Consider the following 19,747-nt stretch of genomic DNA (forward strand, 5'->3'; position numbering starts at 1 on the left):
GCAGCTTGTGCTCTTTTGCACGTAAAAATATGTATTCTCCCAAATCAGTACATATGTCTATCATAAACATACTACCATACTATATGTTCCTTTTGGCCTGATCCTCAGAATGGCAATTTAAAAATAAATAAATAATTTATCTGCCCTGCTCCACACATGAAATATCTCATAGCAAAAGTAATCATAGGTTACCTTGAAAATGAAAAGGGGGAGGTGCTCTGAAGAGAGCAGAGGAGGATTCTTACAACTCTTTTTTCCCACCAGGGGAGTGCAGAAATGGAATGGAATGGTGAGTAAAAACATGCAAAAGTGATATGGATTGGAAATCAATTTGTCTATTCCTTCTTCAAACACTGGTTATGTCTTATGTGGTCAAGGATTCAGTGGAATAACAAGGTAATTGTAGACTCTGTACTTAATGTTCTTATGTGGGTATCCTTTAGGCATCCATGTGTCAACTACAGAACACACCACTAACATGTAATATGCCCAGCCAACTTCCCCCTGAGCATAAAATACTAGTACGGAACCTGTAACCCATCTGATGGTGCTGGACTACAACTTAGAGCTGCCTTATGTCCAGATTTTCCTGGATGTTACTGGGATTTCAAAGCCGGAATTGATGTCCGGGGAGAATTTCCGAAAGGTGGCACTTTGTCCTGCATCTTAGGCAAGTCAATTGGAAAACAACTCTAAAATAGCTCCACGATTAAAAAGGCTCAACAACTTTCGGGGTGTCCTGGTTTTTACTTTTTTAAATATGGCAACCCTACTACAACTCCCATCATTCTTGATGATTGGTCCTGCTGGCTGGGGCTGATGGGAGTTGGAGTCTAGTAAATCTGTAAGACTACAATAATTATTTTTTAAGGATACTGTTCTTTGTTGTTGTTTAGTCGTTTAGTCGTGTCCGACTCTTTGTGACCCCATGGACCAAAGCATGCCAGGCACTCCTGTCTTCCACTGCCTCCCACAGTTTGGTCAAACTCATGAGGGTGGCTTTGAGAACAATGTCCAACCATCTCGTCCTCTGTCGTCCCCTTCTCCTTATGCCCTCAATCTTTCGCAACATCAGGGTCTTTTCCAGGGAGTCTTCTCTTCTCATGAGGTGGCCAAAGTATTAGAGCCTCAGCTTCAGGATCTGTCCTTCCAGTGAGCACTCAGGGCTGATTTCCTTCAGAATGGAGAGGTTTGATCTTCTTGCAGTCCATGGGACTCTCAAGAGTCTCCTCCAGCACCATAATTCAAAAGCATCAATTCTTCGACGATCAGCCTTCTTTATGGTCCAGCTCTCACTTCCATAGATCACTACTGGGAAAACCATAGCTTTAACTATACGGGCCTTAGACTGCAGCAATCAGCATCAGCCCAGAAGCGACACTGGGGAGAGCTGTGCTCTGCAACTCTGTTCTTCGGCTTTAAGTCCAGCAGTAGCACTGAAAGGATTGTGCCCAATAGGACTAAAAGATTACATCTAGTAAGTGGTCCAAACTTGAAACATAACTAAACAGTGAAGATATTTTTTACATCCTGAAACTACTGAAAAACCCTCCAACAAGCTTAAAATAAGCCTTGCACTTCATATTTCTAAGTCATTGGCAGGAATAGTAATCTTACGCAGCTTAATGTACACTATTCAATATGAGTAATAAACATATTGATCATTATACTTCTCTTAGCTGATGAGGCAACTTTGGTGGATGAAACCACAATGCCATATGGTTTCAATGTGCTTAATATAGTTCTCCAAATAACCACCATAAATTCTAATTAAAAATTATACAGGGCATTTAATAGAGAATTCCAGCATATTCGTCTAAACTGCCATTACAATAATATTACTGCAGGTGAAATGCTGTTTAAAAGGGGGACAAAGAAGTATTTAAATGCTTACCAGCTAACTACAGTTTATAGGATTTGGAGTGACACTAATTTTAACCTTTATGTCTCACAATATAAAGCATGATTAATGAATGCTTTTCATTAATTGGAAATGACACCAAAATAAAATGAATCGTTTCTCTAACTGTGTTCAAATTAAACTAAAGCAGTGCAGTTTTTGTGTTGTGTGAGATCCAGCATCTTATTAGAATTTTAAATGGAAACATTCTTTTGACAACGAAAGCCCAGTTTTGGCAAAGGATGAGGTAATGGATGCTTATAACTTAAATTTAGAGGAATCTTAATCCCAAACTGCTGTTTGCCAAGGTAATGCTATATGCATTCATTTCCCAATGTTTATTTGTCAACAAGTTAAATGATCCTGGTGACTCAGTCTTCAGAATGTATTGGCACTAAAACTAGTTTCTAAAAGAACACAAAATTATCTACTAAATACAAATAGTAATAAGTTAGTAGGTTAGAACAGATATACCTGATGTGGCAGAAAACTCAAGGTTTCTTTTAGAATCTGATGGGAATAAGTCAAGACACCAGCCAGACTTTCTGTAACCAATAGTTCAGCTCCTGGCTAAAATGACTCTACCTGTCTTTGTTCCAAGGTAAGATAATTGCTTAAAAGACATTAAAAAAGGATTTTTTTGTCCTCCTGGAAATCCAAGTGATCAGTAAAGGTTACTTTGCAATAAGAAGTTTCTATTCTACCTTTGGCCAAAATTCCAGTCCTCTTTCTTAATCATGAATTGAGCTTTGGACAGGCTGTCAACCTGGCATGTCTTTGAAATTCCATTTAATTCATATTGCCACTATCATTATCATTCACATATTTACACTGGCTGCCACAACCACATCTAGTGGCTTGATTGGCTCTTTGGGTGATTCTTGGCCATAGTGCTGGTGTGGTATAGTGGTTAAGGGTGGTAGACTTGTAATCTGGTGAACCGGGTTCGTGTCTCCACTCCTCCACATGCAGCTGCTGGGTGACCTTGGGCTAGTCACACTTCTCTGAAGTCTCTCAGACTCACTCACCTCACAGAGTGTTTGTTGTGGGGGAGGAAGGGAAAGGAGAATGTTAGCCACTTTGAGACTCCTTAGGGTAGCGATAAAGTGGGATATCAAATCCAAACTCCTCCTCCTCCTCCTCCTCCTCCTCCTCCTCTTCTTCTTCAACTTCTTCTCTTCTTCATGCAGCATAGAGTTGAATTTGGAATTTGCTAGCACAAGATGTTGTAATCACCACCACCTTAGATGGCTTTTAAAAAGGGATTACACAGATTCACGGGGTGATATTGATCTTAGTCATATTCACTGAAATTAATGGACTTGTTAAACCAATTGATTTTAATGAGTCTTATAGGAGTATGACTAACATTGGATATCATCCCATGGAACGTAATGGCTGCTAATCATGTTCTTTCCTGGTATATGATTTCTATGAAACACAAGATAATGTATTGAAAGTCATCTAGCACAGAAAAAAATGAAATCCAGTATTTAAAATTCATGACATTCAAACCACACATGGTCAAAATTAATGTTTGCAAACCTTGCCCTCTCTAATATTACAGTATTTGTTACACTGTGGAATTTAAAACAAGTTTATTGTCATGCTTGCCATGATCGTGTTTTGAGATCTGTGGTAGAAGATCTGGTGGGTAATTTACGAAAATCCCTTTATGCTATATCTAAAGGACTGTGGGAGATTTGAAACACTTGAGGCTTGTTGCTTGGCAAACCTCTGGAAAATTACAATTTTTACTGGCTGAATAATACTCAAACCCTTGTCTTCCAACCAAAACCAAATTTTACAGTATCCAGGAATCATGAGATCACACATTTTGCCTAATAGCACCTCTTAAAAATCAAGTATTAGGTTCCAGTTTTAAGCTTGTAAATTCATATATAAGATTCATAGACAGCATAAGGGCATTTGAACCTATAAAAATATAACACATGAATAAATACATAATCACAACTTAAATGCAAGATGAGAAATCAAGATCCATTGGCTTAGATGTTGGAAGTCAAAATGATGCCATAGCTAGTAAACAACACCGAACTACAGTGACACATAAAAATAAAAGATTAAGAGTGGTGTTCGAAGAAGGATGAAAAAAAATTACACCAGGACTGAAAATTTATTTCTTGGCATTGCAAAATATAACTTTTTAAACATACCACAAAGTTTGGAACATTAAAATGCTAAATATGTGCTGAAATTTGATGGAGTCCTTTTGAGAGGAAATGGACTTCATCAATGATTGGACGTCCATACAACATTGAATTGGTTTCATACAGCAGTGACATGTGAATACACACAGAAATAGGTTTGTGTCAGATCAAATGTGAAATGAAGGTTCCCTGCTATATGAATGATCCTGCATGATCCTCAGGCTTGCACACACACCCTTTTTATGCATACCAGAGGAAGAGATTCAAAGATCTCCAAGATGTCTGAACATGAGGACCTGTGGTTTGGTTGAACTGTGATTACTGAGAAGAAGCCAGGATCATGGGGAACTGGTCCTTGAAATTCATAACAAAGCTACTAGAGACTGAGTGCACCTAGGTCCCCTAAATTCTGCTTTGTGCTTGATTTGTAGGGGGAAATGCAAACAGTCCTCCAGCCAAATTTCCAATATCACTCAGCCATCAGAGGATTGTTAGAGCCAAATAGACCTGAAATAAAGGCATGCAGCTTTTACTTTTATTTATGTAGACAAATGCTGAGAAGCTACATTCAACTCATAGACCAGCTGTATTGCTGGATACTTACATAGCTTGCTAACTGCCTACTGTAAATTCATGCTGAGCAGTAATCCATCTATCATTACAGTTACAGGTGTTTGGTTCTTGCCTATAGACAGGATCTGTAGTACTGTCGGCAGTCACCATATGGAATATCTTACATGTTGTTTGCAGTGGTAGCAAAACTGAATTGTTAATCACACTGTCATAAAACATAAAGCCATGGAAACCAAATAAAGCAATAGGGGTCCAGCTTTGAAAACTGAAATTGTGCAGGAGGTATGCTTTAAGATGTGCAGAAAATTCATTCCTTGATAGATTCACTGTGCCGAGTTTGATGGTGAATGAGCAACAGACCTTGGTTAATAGCTTGAGGGCTACAAATTATTATGATGTGACGGGAATAATCCACAGAGCCTGAAGATAAGGTTTTCCTGAGCTGGTGCCCCAAAGTTGAAAACATTTCTGCTTGAATGTTGAATGTGCCTTATCTTCAGAGCACTCTTACCATACTTGTGCAAAAACATTTTATGCTTGTTGGGAAGAGGGATGAGCTCAGAGTATTTAGTTGGAGTTTTCAAACCACTAACTACAAAGGAGTTTTCAAACCACTAACTACAAACTCTCGACAGAGGATCAGCTGGAAACTATTTACTCTGAAACAAGTGTTTTGCAAAACACAACAATATCTTAGTTTTTCCTACATAAACCATGAGACTCCTTATCAGCTTTCTCCAGATTGTTTGGGGACTGTGATATCAAAGCTCAGGATGTTTGACTGTTGTAACGTTTTTGTATGCGGCTGTCACTTTTTGGGATGTGATTTTCCCTGGCATAATGAATTTGTATGATATTTTCACTAACATATGCATTTATATGCACACTTTACACAAGTATATGATTTTTTGTACATGTTCCTTGTCTGGAGAACTGGACTGCAAAATTCAGAGAAGTGAATTTTGGAAGGATAATTGTGTTTCAGCGAGCATCTTGTTGTAGAAAGTGCAAATTAAGCAAGTTCTCTTTTAAATGGGAACTGTTTCATATTTCTCCTCCATCTCTACATATGAGTGGAACCCAGTCTTCTCCTGCTTGTCCGCATTTGCATATATCTTTAACAGAAATACAGCATTTTTGCACAAATGCAAGCTTCGTACATGAAAAGTTGGGTCTAAGTGCTTTGTTTGTATTCACCTATGTGCAAAAATATGAAAAAGAGAAACCTGTTTCTCACATATTAACCCTCAAAAAGTGCAAAAATAAACAATAAAATACAATTAAAAATAAATATGAATATTTAATGCATACATGCCACTCACCACCTGAATGAAGCTCATGGACCACTGGTGGTACCCAAAACACAGTTTGTGAACCATTGCTCTTTGTGAAGGGATGTCTCATCTAAAGATAAAGATCTATATGGAGGAAGGGCCTTGAAGAAGAAGGGCGATGAATTTCCCATCAAATTTTCATAGTTGGACAGCAGGCTAAACAAGCACAGCTGGAGCGGGAAGGAGTGTTACCTGGTGACAATATATCCCAATATGGCCAGTTATATATATTATATTGTAATTTGTATCTCTACATATATTATTAGCATATGCAAACTTTATGCAAATATGTGTCTGTATTTATTTTCTTTTTGAGCAATATATATCTTCTTTTCTGACGATAAGTGGCCACTCAAGTTTTCTAACATGAGCATACCCCATGCTTAAATCTCTTCCACTTTCGCTTGCCTCAAATAAATAAAGTGATTGTGCAGGTTGGCAAACTCTACCTGCCTATAAGTTGAGGCAGATGTAGATTCAGCTGCTAAACTGTAGGATGATGTAAAGAAATATATGCTGTTCAATACTCCTTTTTAAATGGTTGAGTTTCTGCTGAGTCTAAGTATTCTTTGAACATATCAATAATTCAAAAGTTATTCTTAGAAAAGTCTGATTTTCATCTCTGTGCAAAGACTGCTTGTAGACTGCAGTGCTACTATTCAAGGCTTGTTACTGATAAAATTAGAGAGAGAAAATGTCATAGCAAAAGATAGAGAGTGAAAAAGACAGAGCAAACAAAGTGTGCAAAGAAAGTTGGAAGTAATACTGGAGGAGTTTATTGGTAAGTGGCATTTGAGATTTCCCCCTGTTTATTTTTTCCGGGGGAAATTAAGTGTGTGTGTGTGTGTGAGCTACAATGCTATTTCCTAGGCAATTTTGAATGTGAATATGCTTACACACAAATAAGCAATAACTAGTTTTGTTTGACTGGAGGAGACATGGTTGGCATTCCTGATCACTGCAGGAACTCATAGATTACATCGGTGATGAAATTTGTGAACCCCACACTGAGCATTACAGCAGAAGCAGGGAATTAGATATGGAAGGCATTTTGCTTATGAGGTTCTTGCAAAACAATACGAATCAGCCCTGAAAATTAGCAATATCAGAATTTTCTGCTGGATATTAAGAGTTGACTGTTAAGGACTTTTATTCCTCACTAGCTACACATAAGCAGTCTCATGCCTAGCATCTCTGAGAGCTAAGAAATTAAAGATCCTATTAACCCTTGAAGGAGGATTACTCTGAAACTGATGGAAACTTTGTACGCTAAAGCATTTTTGCAAAAAGGTATGGCGGTCTAGATCTGTGGTGGGAAGCCTCCATGTCCATGAACCAGATGCAACCCTCAGTCCCATCCACCTGACAGTGTCAGAAGTGGATTGGGTAGGTTTCCCCCCTTGTTTGCTTTTTGACAAGGACTTCCTTTGTGGTAGTGGCACAACTGCAGCAGAGGCTAGCTGGGAGCAGCTTCCCTCTTGCTTACTCCATCTGCAAAAATCTGGCTAGTCTCCTACTCTTGTATCCATAATTCCAGTGTTAGCTACAGTGATGAAGATGGAGGGAGCTGAGAAGAGGCAAGGCAATCAGCCAGACCCAGGACAGGAGGAGGAGCTGGTTGAGGTAGAGGTTAGCCAAGGATCTTCCTCTTATCCTTTCCCATCACTAACTCTGTGCTTTTGCCTTTCAGGATGAAGAGGAGGAGGGTTTTTTCCCATCCATATCTTTCTGGTATAATTACTCTGTATATTCTTGCCACCTCTTCTTGATGTCTTCTGCTTCTGTTAGGTCCTAACCACTTTTGTCCTCTATTATGGTAATCTTTGTACGAAATGTTCCTTTCACATCTCCAATTTTCTTGAACAGATCTCTGGTTCTTCCCATTCTGTTGTTTTCCTCTATTTCTTTGCATTGCTCGTTTAAGAAGGCCTTCTTGTTTCTCCTTGCTATTTTTTGGAAATCTGCATTCAATTTCCTGTGTCTTTCACTATCTCCCTTACATTTTGCTTGCCTTCTCTTCCCTGCTATTTGTAAGGCCTCATTGGACAGCCACTTTGCTTTCTTGCATTTCCTTTTCATTGGGATGGTTTATGTTGCTGCCTCCTGTATAATGTTGTGAGCCTCCATCCATAGTTCTTCAGGCACTCTGTCCACCAAATCTAAATCCTTAAACCTGTTCCTCACTTCCACTGTGTATTCATAAGGGATTTGATTTAGAGTGTATCTTACCGGCCCAGTGGTTTTTCCTACTTTCTTCAGTTTAAGCTTGAGTTTTGCTATAAGAAGCTGATGATCTGAGCCACAGTCAGCTTCAGGTCTTGTTTTTGCTGACTGTATAGAGCCCCCATCTCTGCCCCCATCTACTTTCCAACATCTCTCTCAATTTCTCAGGTCAGAAAAAGAGGAGAGATTGCAGCAAGAGAAGAAGAGTGGCTTTGCCCATGATCTGCTCTGCTCAGTGTTGGCTCCTACCCTTGGTTTACAATCCCCATGGATAAACAAACCTTCATGGGGTGTGGGAAGCTGTCTGGTGCTAGTCTAGAAAGCCAGGCTTACAACTTCAAGAACTGAAGTTCATGAGCCCCATTTACATTATGAAATCTTTTTGTGGCCTTAGGGAAGTAATCATGTCAGGCCTCTGTTTTCATCGGTGCAACATGAATTATACTAGCCTGCCTCTATAGGTTAGTTAAGGTGAACAAACATGAGAAGTTGAAATGACCAGTAGTCAAATTTAACATTTTGGCAAGACCGATTCAAGGCAGCCTGCTATCCATTACCTTATTCCTGGAAAAAGAAAAGTGGCCGAGCCATTTGTTTAATGTTACCCATGTTTCAGCAATGGTTCCAAATGGTGAGTGTGTGTGAGATATGTAGTCATTTCAACCTTCTTTTAGTAAGTTCCTCCCCACCCCTTCTGCACTTTTCTTTACCTCTGCCCCATCTCCCATTGCTCTCATATTTCCCCACAGCTTTACCTTATGTGGAAACCTCGTCCATGTTCATATGAATATGGAAACCTTCCAAAATAGCAGTGCTGAGATGTACTTGGATTACTCCCTAGAGCACCTGAAATGCCAGGAAAGAAAATCAGATATATTTGGCATCAGATCTGAAACACAAGGTCATTATATGGACTATTAAATTTTGATAATATAGGATAATAAAGATGTTGGTGGAACTAGATCAGAGATCACATGTTTTAGAGAACTTATAAGATGTATTTCAGGTGACTTCATTCAGGCTGAAATAATAACCAGAGCTATTGTATGAAGGGCTGCTGAAGCACATATTTGGGACCAAAAAAAAGTGGATTCAGACCTGAAAAGAGGAACATGACTGTAATCATTCCACCTTCTTTTGTTATATCCAGACCCCTGCCATTAGCTGAGCATTCACATCAAAGCACCCTTACAAATATCCTTTTTTATTTTCACGGAACCCAACAGCTGCACAGTAATAAAGGTTTTCTTTGCATTGTACAGTCCCTCTCAAGGCCCTTGTAAACCTTGGTGCTGTTGGAGCTCTCCCGGGATTATTCTTGATCTAGACTGTGGGGTGGGTGCAGGAAATTGAAAGTATGAATACTGTTTCATATTAGGGATGGGGAGACATTTGGTTTGGTTTCCATTTTGAAGTGAATGCACCTAATTTGCATGAGCCAAACCAACATGCGGACTAAAGCACAGCTCTTTTTCGAAATCCATATACTGTATTCCAAATTTCTATGATGCAGTTCTTCAGCCAAATAATGCGTACAAGAATATGCATATTAGGGGGTATTGTGCTTTAAAATGTGTATATTGTGGACATGTTAAATAGCATTATATTATTGATTGATTTACCAGTCCTATATGTTGCCCTTTGGTGATAAGTATACCTCAACAAAAACATAAAAGCAATACCATAAAATACAGGTAAAATATAATAAAAAAATCATAAATGTAAAACACAATAGGAAAAAGCAGTTTTGAATTATTTGACACTTCCAGACCAGTCCAATTGTATATCAACTAACAACTCTTCACCGTATCCCCCCCAAAAGTCTGCTAAAGCAGACACAGCTCAATCTGTTTCCTGAAAGAATAAAATGAAGAGGCCTCAGTGAGGTGGGAATTCACCACATGCAGACCCCTTCCTTTGCATTATATGTACCTCCCTCTATGAAGAAGGCCTTGTCTGCAGATCTCAAGTCATGGGCAGGTCTATATGGGAGCAGGCATTCTCTCAGACATTCGGGCCCCAGAGCTTTGAATGTAATGGTAAGCATTTTAGAGGAAATTACTTGCAAAGATGTGCAGGTTAGGCAAAAGAACCTACAGTAATGTGTATATTAAGAGAAATGCACACTAAAGTGCTGACAGTTTTTTATGATGACTTTAAAAAAACCTGATACCAAAGCATCAAACTCCACTTAACACAAGCCTGCTCTGAATCCCTTTTAGGACTCCATTAATCACTAACAAAATATATACAGTGGTACCTTGGTTTACAACCATAATCTGTTCCGGAGGTCTGGTTGTAAACCAAAACAGGTTGTAACCCAAGGCGCGCTTTCGCCAATGAGGCTTCCCCCCCCTCCCAAGGATTGTAATAAAAAAGAAAAGAAAAAAGGGTTGTAATAAAAAAAAAGGGACACACACTTCCGGGTTTGACGTGGTTGTAATCCAAAATGGTTGTAATCCAAAATGGATGCAAACCAAGGTACCACTGTACATTATTGAAATTAACAAGTATTAATTGCAAGTATTTTTTTATCTGTGTGGCAAAACATTTGGCTTCCATCTTCATCAGCTGCTCTGATAAAAATGGCACAATGTTGTTTCCAAGGTGGGAGTTATACAGATTTGAGAATGGGATGCTCAGAAAGGCTTTGTTTGCTGAATGCTCAGTCTTGATGTCAAAGTTGATGAGCACCATAATCACTTAGCATCAACTACCAACATAGGGATGCAGGTGGCGCTGTGGGTTAAAACCTCAGCGCCTAGGACTTGCCAATCGAAAGGTCGGCGGTTCGAATTCCTGCGGCGGGGTGCGCTCCCGCTGCTCGGTCCCAGCGCCTGCCAACCTAGCAGTTCGAAAGCACCTCCGGGTGCAAGTAGATAAATAGGGACCACTTACCAGCGGGAAGGTAAACGGTGTTTCCGTGTGCAGCTCTGGCTCGCCAGAGCAGCGATGTCACACTGGCCACGTGACCCGGAAGGGTCTCCGGACAGCGCTGGCCCCTGGCCTCTTGAGTGAGATGGGCGCACAACCCCAGAGTCTGTCAAGACTGGCCCGTACGGGCAGGGGTACCTTTACCTTTACCTTTTTACCAACATAAAAAATCTTCTGTTTTGTTCATCACAAATATTCATATATATGTATGAACATTAAGAGTTTATATGATGGTGGGAGGGGGTTCTTTCTTTCTTTTATTTATATTTTGACTTCTCACATACATAGCAGAGAGTTTTGCACCCATGGGAAACACACTCTGAGTTCAACTGAGTAGGGCAGGTGTTGCATATACTGGGATGCTGCATTTAACACTGTGATCCTGATTCTGAAAAGGTTGATGAGGTAATGAAATTCTGAATATTAGCGAAACATAATGTATGTATTTTTAAAAGATAAGCCATTGAACAATAGAAGCAGATTCCTGGAAAATGTTGCAGATTACCTATCTCTGGAGATATCTTCTTAAAAAAGAATAAATGTGCATCTGTTAGGAATGGTGTAGCTACACTATCACCACCAAGGGATTGAACTAGAGGACCTTCAGCAATGTTTCCAAGTTTATGATCCTGCATTTTTTCCCTTTATGAAGGAAGCCTGATTTCACCTTTTTGGGGATCCTTCCCATTTCTTCTCATGGACACTGTTTGTTTCTCTCCTGAATGCTCAAAGTCCATATATCTTAAATGGTAGAGAATTAAGGTGGTATTTAAGGGGGGAATCTACCCTAATTCTTTAGCCATATATGATTTATAGATTATAGATGGATATTTAGAAAATCTGTAAAAGAAAGACAACGTCTCACAGAAACAGGCATAATCCTTTGTTATGAAAATCAAAAAGAGTATTTTCCTCTTAATATTATTTTCTTCAGATGGCAGATCATAATTGCTATACTAGGTGTGTCAGTATGCAAAAGTTTTCCCATATTGCATACATACAGTTCCATTGATAATATTCCAAATTGATATATAGCAGGGCCTTCTGGTTATGGCACCCCAGTTATGGTACTCTCTTTCATTAGAGATACATTTGTCCTCTTGTTGATGCCTTTTTATTGCCTATTAAAGTCATGTGGTTCATCCAGCTTTATGCCTCATGTGAGGCATCCTGCAGTGATTTACAATAGAATTTTATGGTTTTGTTGTTGATTTTATGTTACATTTTACTCTATTTATGCATCCTGAGACCATCAGTTGAAGGGCAGTTTAAAATATTATTATTAATAATAATAAAATAATACAGTACATAAATGCACACATCCTTAAGTGCATAATACAGAGAACATGGAGCTGAGCTAAGTACATTGGATTTTGAGAGGTGTTTTTTTTTTAACACATTACTTCTGAAAACTCTAATGAGCATTTCATAAGCACTTGCTAATAGTGCCCAATTTTAAAAAATGAGTTATGTGTCAACATTTATTTTTGCACATGCCAAAATAGTAGTATCCCACTTGAATGTCTCTGTATTCTATTTTAACAAAATGCTCTGTTGTAAGAGAGAAGGGAGTTCAGAAAAGACAAATGAAATTGCTGAGCTTACTATGTGGCTTTTTATTTACTTTTAATACCTCTGTATATAAATAATTCAGCTCTTCAGTTCCCCAGCTGTTTAGTTTTCATATCCAGCTACAGGAGCAAGTCATTTTTGCCTCTGCTTTTGTTATACAAACACTGTCAAGCACATACTCTGAGTTTCCTTTTAGTGAGCTACTAATTGCAATAATAGTAGTCTGAATGGTAAATACTTGCAATGTGATCCATCAATGTTTCGCAGAGCTCTGATAGTCCTATGGAGCTGCGCATGAACCTTAGGCCTGTCCCCTCCCAAACCCAATCCCCATTCACATGATTGTTGTGAAATCATCGGGTAATCCTTGCTGGTATGTTTATAGATAAGCAAGCAGAAGCCAGAAATAAGCTTGAACCTCTGAGTTGACTTTAAACAAAACCTTTCTTCACCTTGAGATGTTTCACAATCATGTCTTTCTGCTACATAGTTCTTCTGTACTGTATCCTTAATGTTTAGATCTTGCACTCATATTTATTTATTTCTTATAGTTACAGTATATAAGATTGCCCAATTACATTGTTCACTAATTTTCAGGGTGACGTAACACAATACAATAACAATTAAAATACGAAAAGGTTGCGCCGTAAAAGGCAAATATAAAATAACACCTTGCAACCTAAACGTTTCCAGCCGATGGAATAAAACCAGATGACTAAATTACTCAGCATATAAACGGTGGTTCAAAACTGTAAAATCACAATTTGTTGTTGTTTTTTGGAGGCCCAAGAGAATGAACAAAAATTCACCTGGCACTAGAATGACCATAAAGAAGGTGCCAGATGAGCCTCATAGCAAGGGGCACAAATGCCTACTCCAAAGAAGAAATGGAGCGTGGCAATTCTTTTACTTAATGGCCTTGCCACCCAGACTAAGAAAATAATAGAAATAAACACAGTTGAAGTCAGCAATGGCTCCCTGAACTAACAAAGTCAGTTCCAGTAGAAAGTCGTGATTTCATCCCGGTGGAAAATGGTCACATGAGCAGCGTATTATATCACCCATTTCACTGCATGCCCATATTTACAATGACTTTTAAAATATCCTGTGGTCAAGTGGTTTCATTCATTTCTCCTATATTGAAGCCTCCAAAAGGTACCACAGCAGCCTGTGGTTCCAATTATGAATCCAATGTGATTGGCAATGCTCAACAAAATGTGGACATAATTTGAAGAAAGCTCGTGGCTTAAAATGTACAATCCTTTGGTTCATGTTAAACATCATAAGGGACAAAGCAGTCTCTGAAGGTATTTGGGGATAAAGAGGCAGAGGAGATGAGAGCCAAGCTAGCAGGGTGGCCCAAGGAAGCTAGGTGGGCAGGCTTACAGATGGAGCTCCAAGTTGTGTTGGGTCAGATCTGTTACAAGTAGGCTGCCACCTGTACTTTAGCCATCGCAGACACTTAAATTCTGGCAGCTCAGAAAACCAAGGAACTGCTTTTTTCCAAGCCAGTGGGCAAAGGTGGTAATCCCCTGGGTCAGTTTTCCATTCCACAGGCCAACTGGGACTTTCAACAGGGAGGCTTTGTGGGTCAGCTTGAGGCATTTGGGCTATTGGGTTGTTTTTATTTTTATTAGGTATTTTGTGGTTTTATATCTTGATTTTATTCTGTGAACTGCTATGAGACCCCCAGGTATAGTATAATAATAATAATAATAATAATAATAATAATAATAATAATAATAATGTTGTTTAGTCGTTTAGTCATGTCCGACTCTTCGTGACCCCATGGACCAGAGCACGCCAGGCACTCCTGTCTTCCACTGCCTCCCACCATTTGGTCAAAATCATGCTGGTAGCTTCGAGAACACTCTCCAACCATCTCGCCTCTGTCGTCCCCTTCTCCTTGTGCCCTCAATCTTTCCCAACATCAGGGTCTTTTCCAGTGAGTCTTCTCTTCTCATGAGGCAGCAAAGGATTGGAGCTTCAGCTTCACGGTCTGTCCTTCCAGTGAGCACTCAGGGTTGACTTCCTTCAGAATGGAGAGGCTTGATCTTCTGGCAGTCCATGGGACTCTCAAGAGTCTCCTCCAGCACCATAATTCAAACGCATCAATTCTTCTGTGATCAGCCTTCTTTATGGTCCAGCTCTCACTTCCATACATCACTACTGGGAAAACCATAGCTTTAACTATACGGACCTTTGTTGGCAAGGTGATGTCTCTGCTTTTTAAGATGCTGTCTAGGTTTGTCATTGACTACTACTACTACTACTACTACTACTACTAATAATAATAATAATAAATAAATAAATAAATAAAATAAAATAAAATAAAAGCCAAAGGATCTGACTGCCTCTCATTGGACCATCTTAATAAGTCCTCAAAGAAGGCACCAATAGCTCTTCCAATTACTTGCTCCATTCTTCAGGCACTGAGCACTGATGTGTGACATCAACAAGGAGCTCTGAAAATCCTTCCCATTTAATGTTTTTGTGTTTAATTGCATTGAGCTGTATGTAGCCTGTTCTGGGACTGCATGGTGAATGGTGGGCTATAAATGCCTATGAATGAACATATTAATAAATTGTGAATGGTTTCTGAATGAGAACTTAGGATTGCTTTGCAGAAAAATGGGCTGAATCACCAAGTCATGAACCCCATTTACAAAGTCAGAATCAATCTTTCACCATCTCTTAAGCGAGGGTGGGGAGGAGAGATTTGGCTTCCTCCTGCAAGGCAAATACATGCAGATATTTAGAATGGGCGATTTTAGAGCATTTCAGTCATACTGGTAACATTGTCCTTCAGCAGAACAGAGCAATGGTTTTCCCATTGTGTTCTTTATTATAATGTGCATCCATTGTACTTGGCATGTAGATGGCTGCATCCTTTGAATAAATATAGGGAGAGCTAGCAAGAATATATGACATTTTGAATTGGTTAATATATATATATGTGTATATATATATATATATATATATGCTTTCGTAGATTTTCACGGGTACAGGAATGCAGGTTTTGGTGTCCTCGGGTGTCTTCCCGTGTAAAAGTTGGGGTGTCTAGGCGACGTTTCGACGAGGTCTCACTCGTCATCTTCAGGCTGGTGCTTTCGGCTTCTTGTTACTGGAACAGAGCGGGATCTCAATGTTTGAGTTCCTATAAATACTGTAGAGGGGGTGTGGTGTCTAGCCTCCAATGTTCTGGGCAGAGAGGAAGTTCCCAGGCTAGTGTGCCTTTTCTTCTTTTGTTCCTTAATTACTTGAGAGATACCTTGAGTGATTTCTTGAGTGATATCCTGAGTACCACTTAGGTGGGTCATTAGGTGTGGATTAGTTGCTAAAGTCTTTGTGTCTTGACCTCTTGAACTTTGTGAAGAGTTTTCCTGAGAAGATGGCTGTATTGCACTTAGTTGTGCTTTGGCTTGGCTTCGTGTATAGGGGCGAGCTGTGGTTTTGTGGCTTGTGTCAGCCAGATCTGTGTAGGGATTGCAGGGGGGTGCAGCATCCGGAGGTGCCACCATGGATTGGCTACTGGATGGTGTCAGTAATTCATCTGTGGAGAGGGTCTGGGTTTGGGTCTGGTGTGGTTGATTGGTGTTGGCGTTCTGTGTGCCTCTGGATCTGGTGTCAGTTTTTGTGGGGAGGGCTAATTTCCAGATGTCTGGCAAGCCGGATGCTGCACCCCCCTGCAATCCCTACACAGATCTGGCTGACACAAGCCACAAAACCACAGCTCGCCCCTATACACGAAGCCAAGCCAAAGCACAACTAAGTGCAATACAGCCATCTTCTCAGGAAAACTCTTCACAAAGTTCAAGAGGTCAAGACACAAAGACTTTAGCAACTAATCCACACCTAATGACCCACCTAAGTGGTACTCAGGATATCACTCAAGAAATCACTCAAGGTATCTCTCAAGTAATTAAGGAACAAAAGAAGAAAAGGCACACTAGCCTGGGAACTTCCTCTCTGCCCAGAACATTGGAGGCTAGACACCACACCCCCTCTACAGTATTTATAGGAACTCAAACATTGAGATCCCGCTCTGTTCCAGTAACAAGAAGCCGAAAGCACCAGCCTGAAGATGACGAGTGAGACCTCGTCGAAACGTCGCCTAGACACCCCAACTTTTACACGGGAAGACACCCGAGGACACCAAAACCTGCATATATATATATATATATATATATATATATATATATATATTGTCATGAGAATTTTTTTGGGTGCTGTACCTGATCAGTCCATATATTCTCTCTCTCTCTCTCTCTCTCTCTCTCTCTCTCTCTCTCTCTCCCTCCCTCCCTCCCTCCCTCCCTCCCTCCCTCTTTACCACATGAAACAGGAAGGGCAAGTGACTGAACACTAACGGCTGAAACCTGATTACGGAATCCGAGGAAGCACTAAAATACTATCATTCTACATCTGTTTAATCCTTAGTGATTGACAAAATAGCTATAACTCATGGCAGATTAGTACTGCCCAGTCTGGCACTGTAGGTCAGATAATTTCTTTCACGGATCTTTAAACTTCATTACAAGTCTGCTTCAGTAGATGATGTGAACTCTGTTGCACTGAAACTAGGTCAGTGGGTTACTGAGTAATAATGTCACATGGAATAATACTGTTGCAGGCTGGATTAATTATAATTATGTGTGATTATTTTCCCCCAGTATATACAATCACATTTTCTTCTAGGAATTACCTATTATAGGAATAAAGGAAATTCCCTTGTACTGAGTCAGATCTAGCTCACTTTGGTCTACACTGACCGGCAGTAGCTGTCATGGGTTTCAGACAGGTCTCTCTCAGCCTAACACGTAGATGTTGGGGATTGAACCTGGGACCTTTTTCATGCAAACCATCTTCTCTGTGGCTGAGCTATGGTTCCTTTCCTAAGAGTGTATGATGTTATAACAAGCTGACCTTCTTTCAATAGGAAAATGTCTTGTTAATAGACATGGGTGATTGATTTCCTCGGTAGGAACTAATGGTAAGTAAATACAGCTGGAGATTTGTCTCTAGTGTTTGAAACAGGAGATCCATCAGACGTTGGAGAAGGTGACTCCCCTAGGCTCCCAGGTAAGAGTAGGGGCCAGGTGTGTAAGTAAGCACTAGTCAAAGAAAAAGACAACGGAGAGTGTTCAACATTATTGTTGAACCTTATGGGGCAAAGGTATGCATTTTGTTGTTGTTGTTGTTCCATTGTGCTCATAAAGATTCTTTATTTGGTACATGATTTGTGTCTATTTTCCATAAAGTTTGATCTGTGACAGCAAATATGACTTGAGTAAAATTGTACTCAGTGTGTTTTTATTTGTTTCAGGTTCTTTTGTAGAATGAACAACTGCTGCCCAGTCAAGAAAAGGGGACATGCCATGTGATGTGTTTTGAGAGAACTAATTCACAAGGTGCTTTATCCATATAAAATATGGTAATAATTATATATAATTCCATCTTTTGTTACTTGCATTTGAAAAAATGAAGATGACTTTTCATATATTCCAATACAGATATATTCACTATTAATTTAAGTTATTAAGTTATCCCAACTGGGAAAGAAGACAATTTAATGCTATATACCTGAAGGCTGATAGATTTTTGAACCTTTAATTAATAGACATTCTGCCATAAACAGCAGTATGCACTCAATGGTCATGTGTGTGTGTGGAATAAATAGACAAAACCAGAACAATCCCTTTTCCATAAAGAAATCATTGATCTGAAAAACAGATGGAGATAAAATGAAGATGCATTCACAGAGAAAAACAATTACTTCAAGATGGACCACATAGGTTGATAAAAGAGATACTGGATAAATAATACTATAAATTACATATAGTCTGCTCCAGCCCAGAACTCTTGAGTGCTGTCTAGTAATCATAAGCCAATTCTTTAAAAACCAATCTATTGAATGTAGTCTTGATGTTGTCAGGTAAACGTTCTTATTTCTGGCTTTATTTCTTTCAGTTCCTGCTCAAAAGTGGGCCTATTGTCTTACAGCCAGATACTTAAGTTTAGGGATTCCTTGTGGATGAATGGGTTTGAATGCAGAACTTGAATTCTATTTGCTAGTGATTCTTTTCTATTCATTTCAATGGAGGAAGTAGAGATGCATATGAAGGCTTGCTTAAGTTGGCCTGGCCAACCTGGCTTGGCATGGACAACACTTTTGGTATGAGCAAAACTAGCCTGACATGGGAAAACCTTTGATTCTCAGTCTGTGTGGAGCTTTATGCTGTTAACCACAATTTAAAGACAGGTGGACTATGCAAAGGTATGTCTGGACTGCAAAGCTGTCAAGCTGATGTTTGAACTAAATCAAGGAAGGCCATGCAGAGATGGCACGATTTGGAAGCAGCAGAAAGGGAAGCGTGATGTGTGTGAGAGAGAGGAGAAAAGAACAAATAGGGAATATTCAGTCTGGATGATCAGAGGTACTAGAAAACAGCTGAAATACAATGGCTTTAGTTTACAAGTTAGGAATGGTTCCTCCTTCACCTGTATGCTTACAGAGACCATTTATGCAGTTATCACACCACATAGATAACAGGTGAAGAAATAATGCAAGTGTACCATGAGGCCTTCAGCCAGTTTTTGCAAGCACAGGGGATGGAAGATTCTAGCATAAGGAGAAAACAAATGTTATAAAAAGGCAAGAGGGGAAAAAAACAGAAGGTAAGCAAACGAGAATATAGGATGCAATTAGTTCAAGTTGTGTCAACTGAAGAAGAGACTTTGAAGTAGAACTCAGTGGGTGACATAATGCAGGGTGGCCTGCCTGTTCCATAGATGACGACTTGTCCTGGACTGACAGGAGAAGGTTCAGAACCCACTTCTGCCTGAAGATCAGAGGACTGGTCATCCACCATTTGCTTTCAGTGAACCATCTCTGATTGGTAATTATTATCCCCTGTTGTGGTTGACGTCGCGTGGGCAGTTGCTTTGAATTTTAGTATTGAAACATTGTGGGCATTTGCTTTGCATTGTATTTAGTAAAAGCCAGTCGTGCTTTTTTTCAAAGCTTGGATTTCTGTTCC

At 39.6% G+C, this 19,747-nt stretch overlaps 1 long non-coding RNA gene across 1 annotated transcript in view; it reads right to left on the reverse strand.

Moving 5' to 3' along the window:
• Positions 1–6,075: 6,075 nt before the first annotated feature.
• LOC310852564 overlaps positions 6,076–19,747 on the reverse strand; it is a 34,614-nt gene continuing 20,942 nt past the window's right edge. Inside the window, exons 2-3 of the long non-coding RNA XR_014568269.1 lie at positions 8,957–9,047; positions 6,076–6,148 (exon numbers count right to left, since the gene is read on the reverse strand). This is a non-coding gene — a long non-coding RNA (uncharacterized lncRNA). The remainder of the gene's footprint in view (positions 6,149–8,956; positions 9,048–19,747) is intronic.

This window comes from Podarcis gaigeae (genome assembly GCF_964106915.1).
Source record: "Podarcis gaigeae genome assembly, chromosome: 9".
In the NCBI taxonomy this organism is placed as follows: domain Eukaryota; kingdom Metazoa; phylum Chordata; class Lepidosauria; order Squamata; family Lacertidae; genus Podarcis; species Podarcis gaigeae.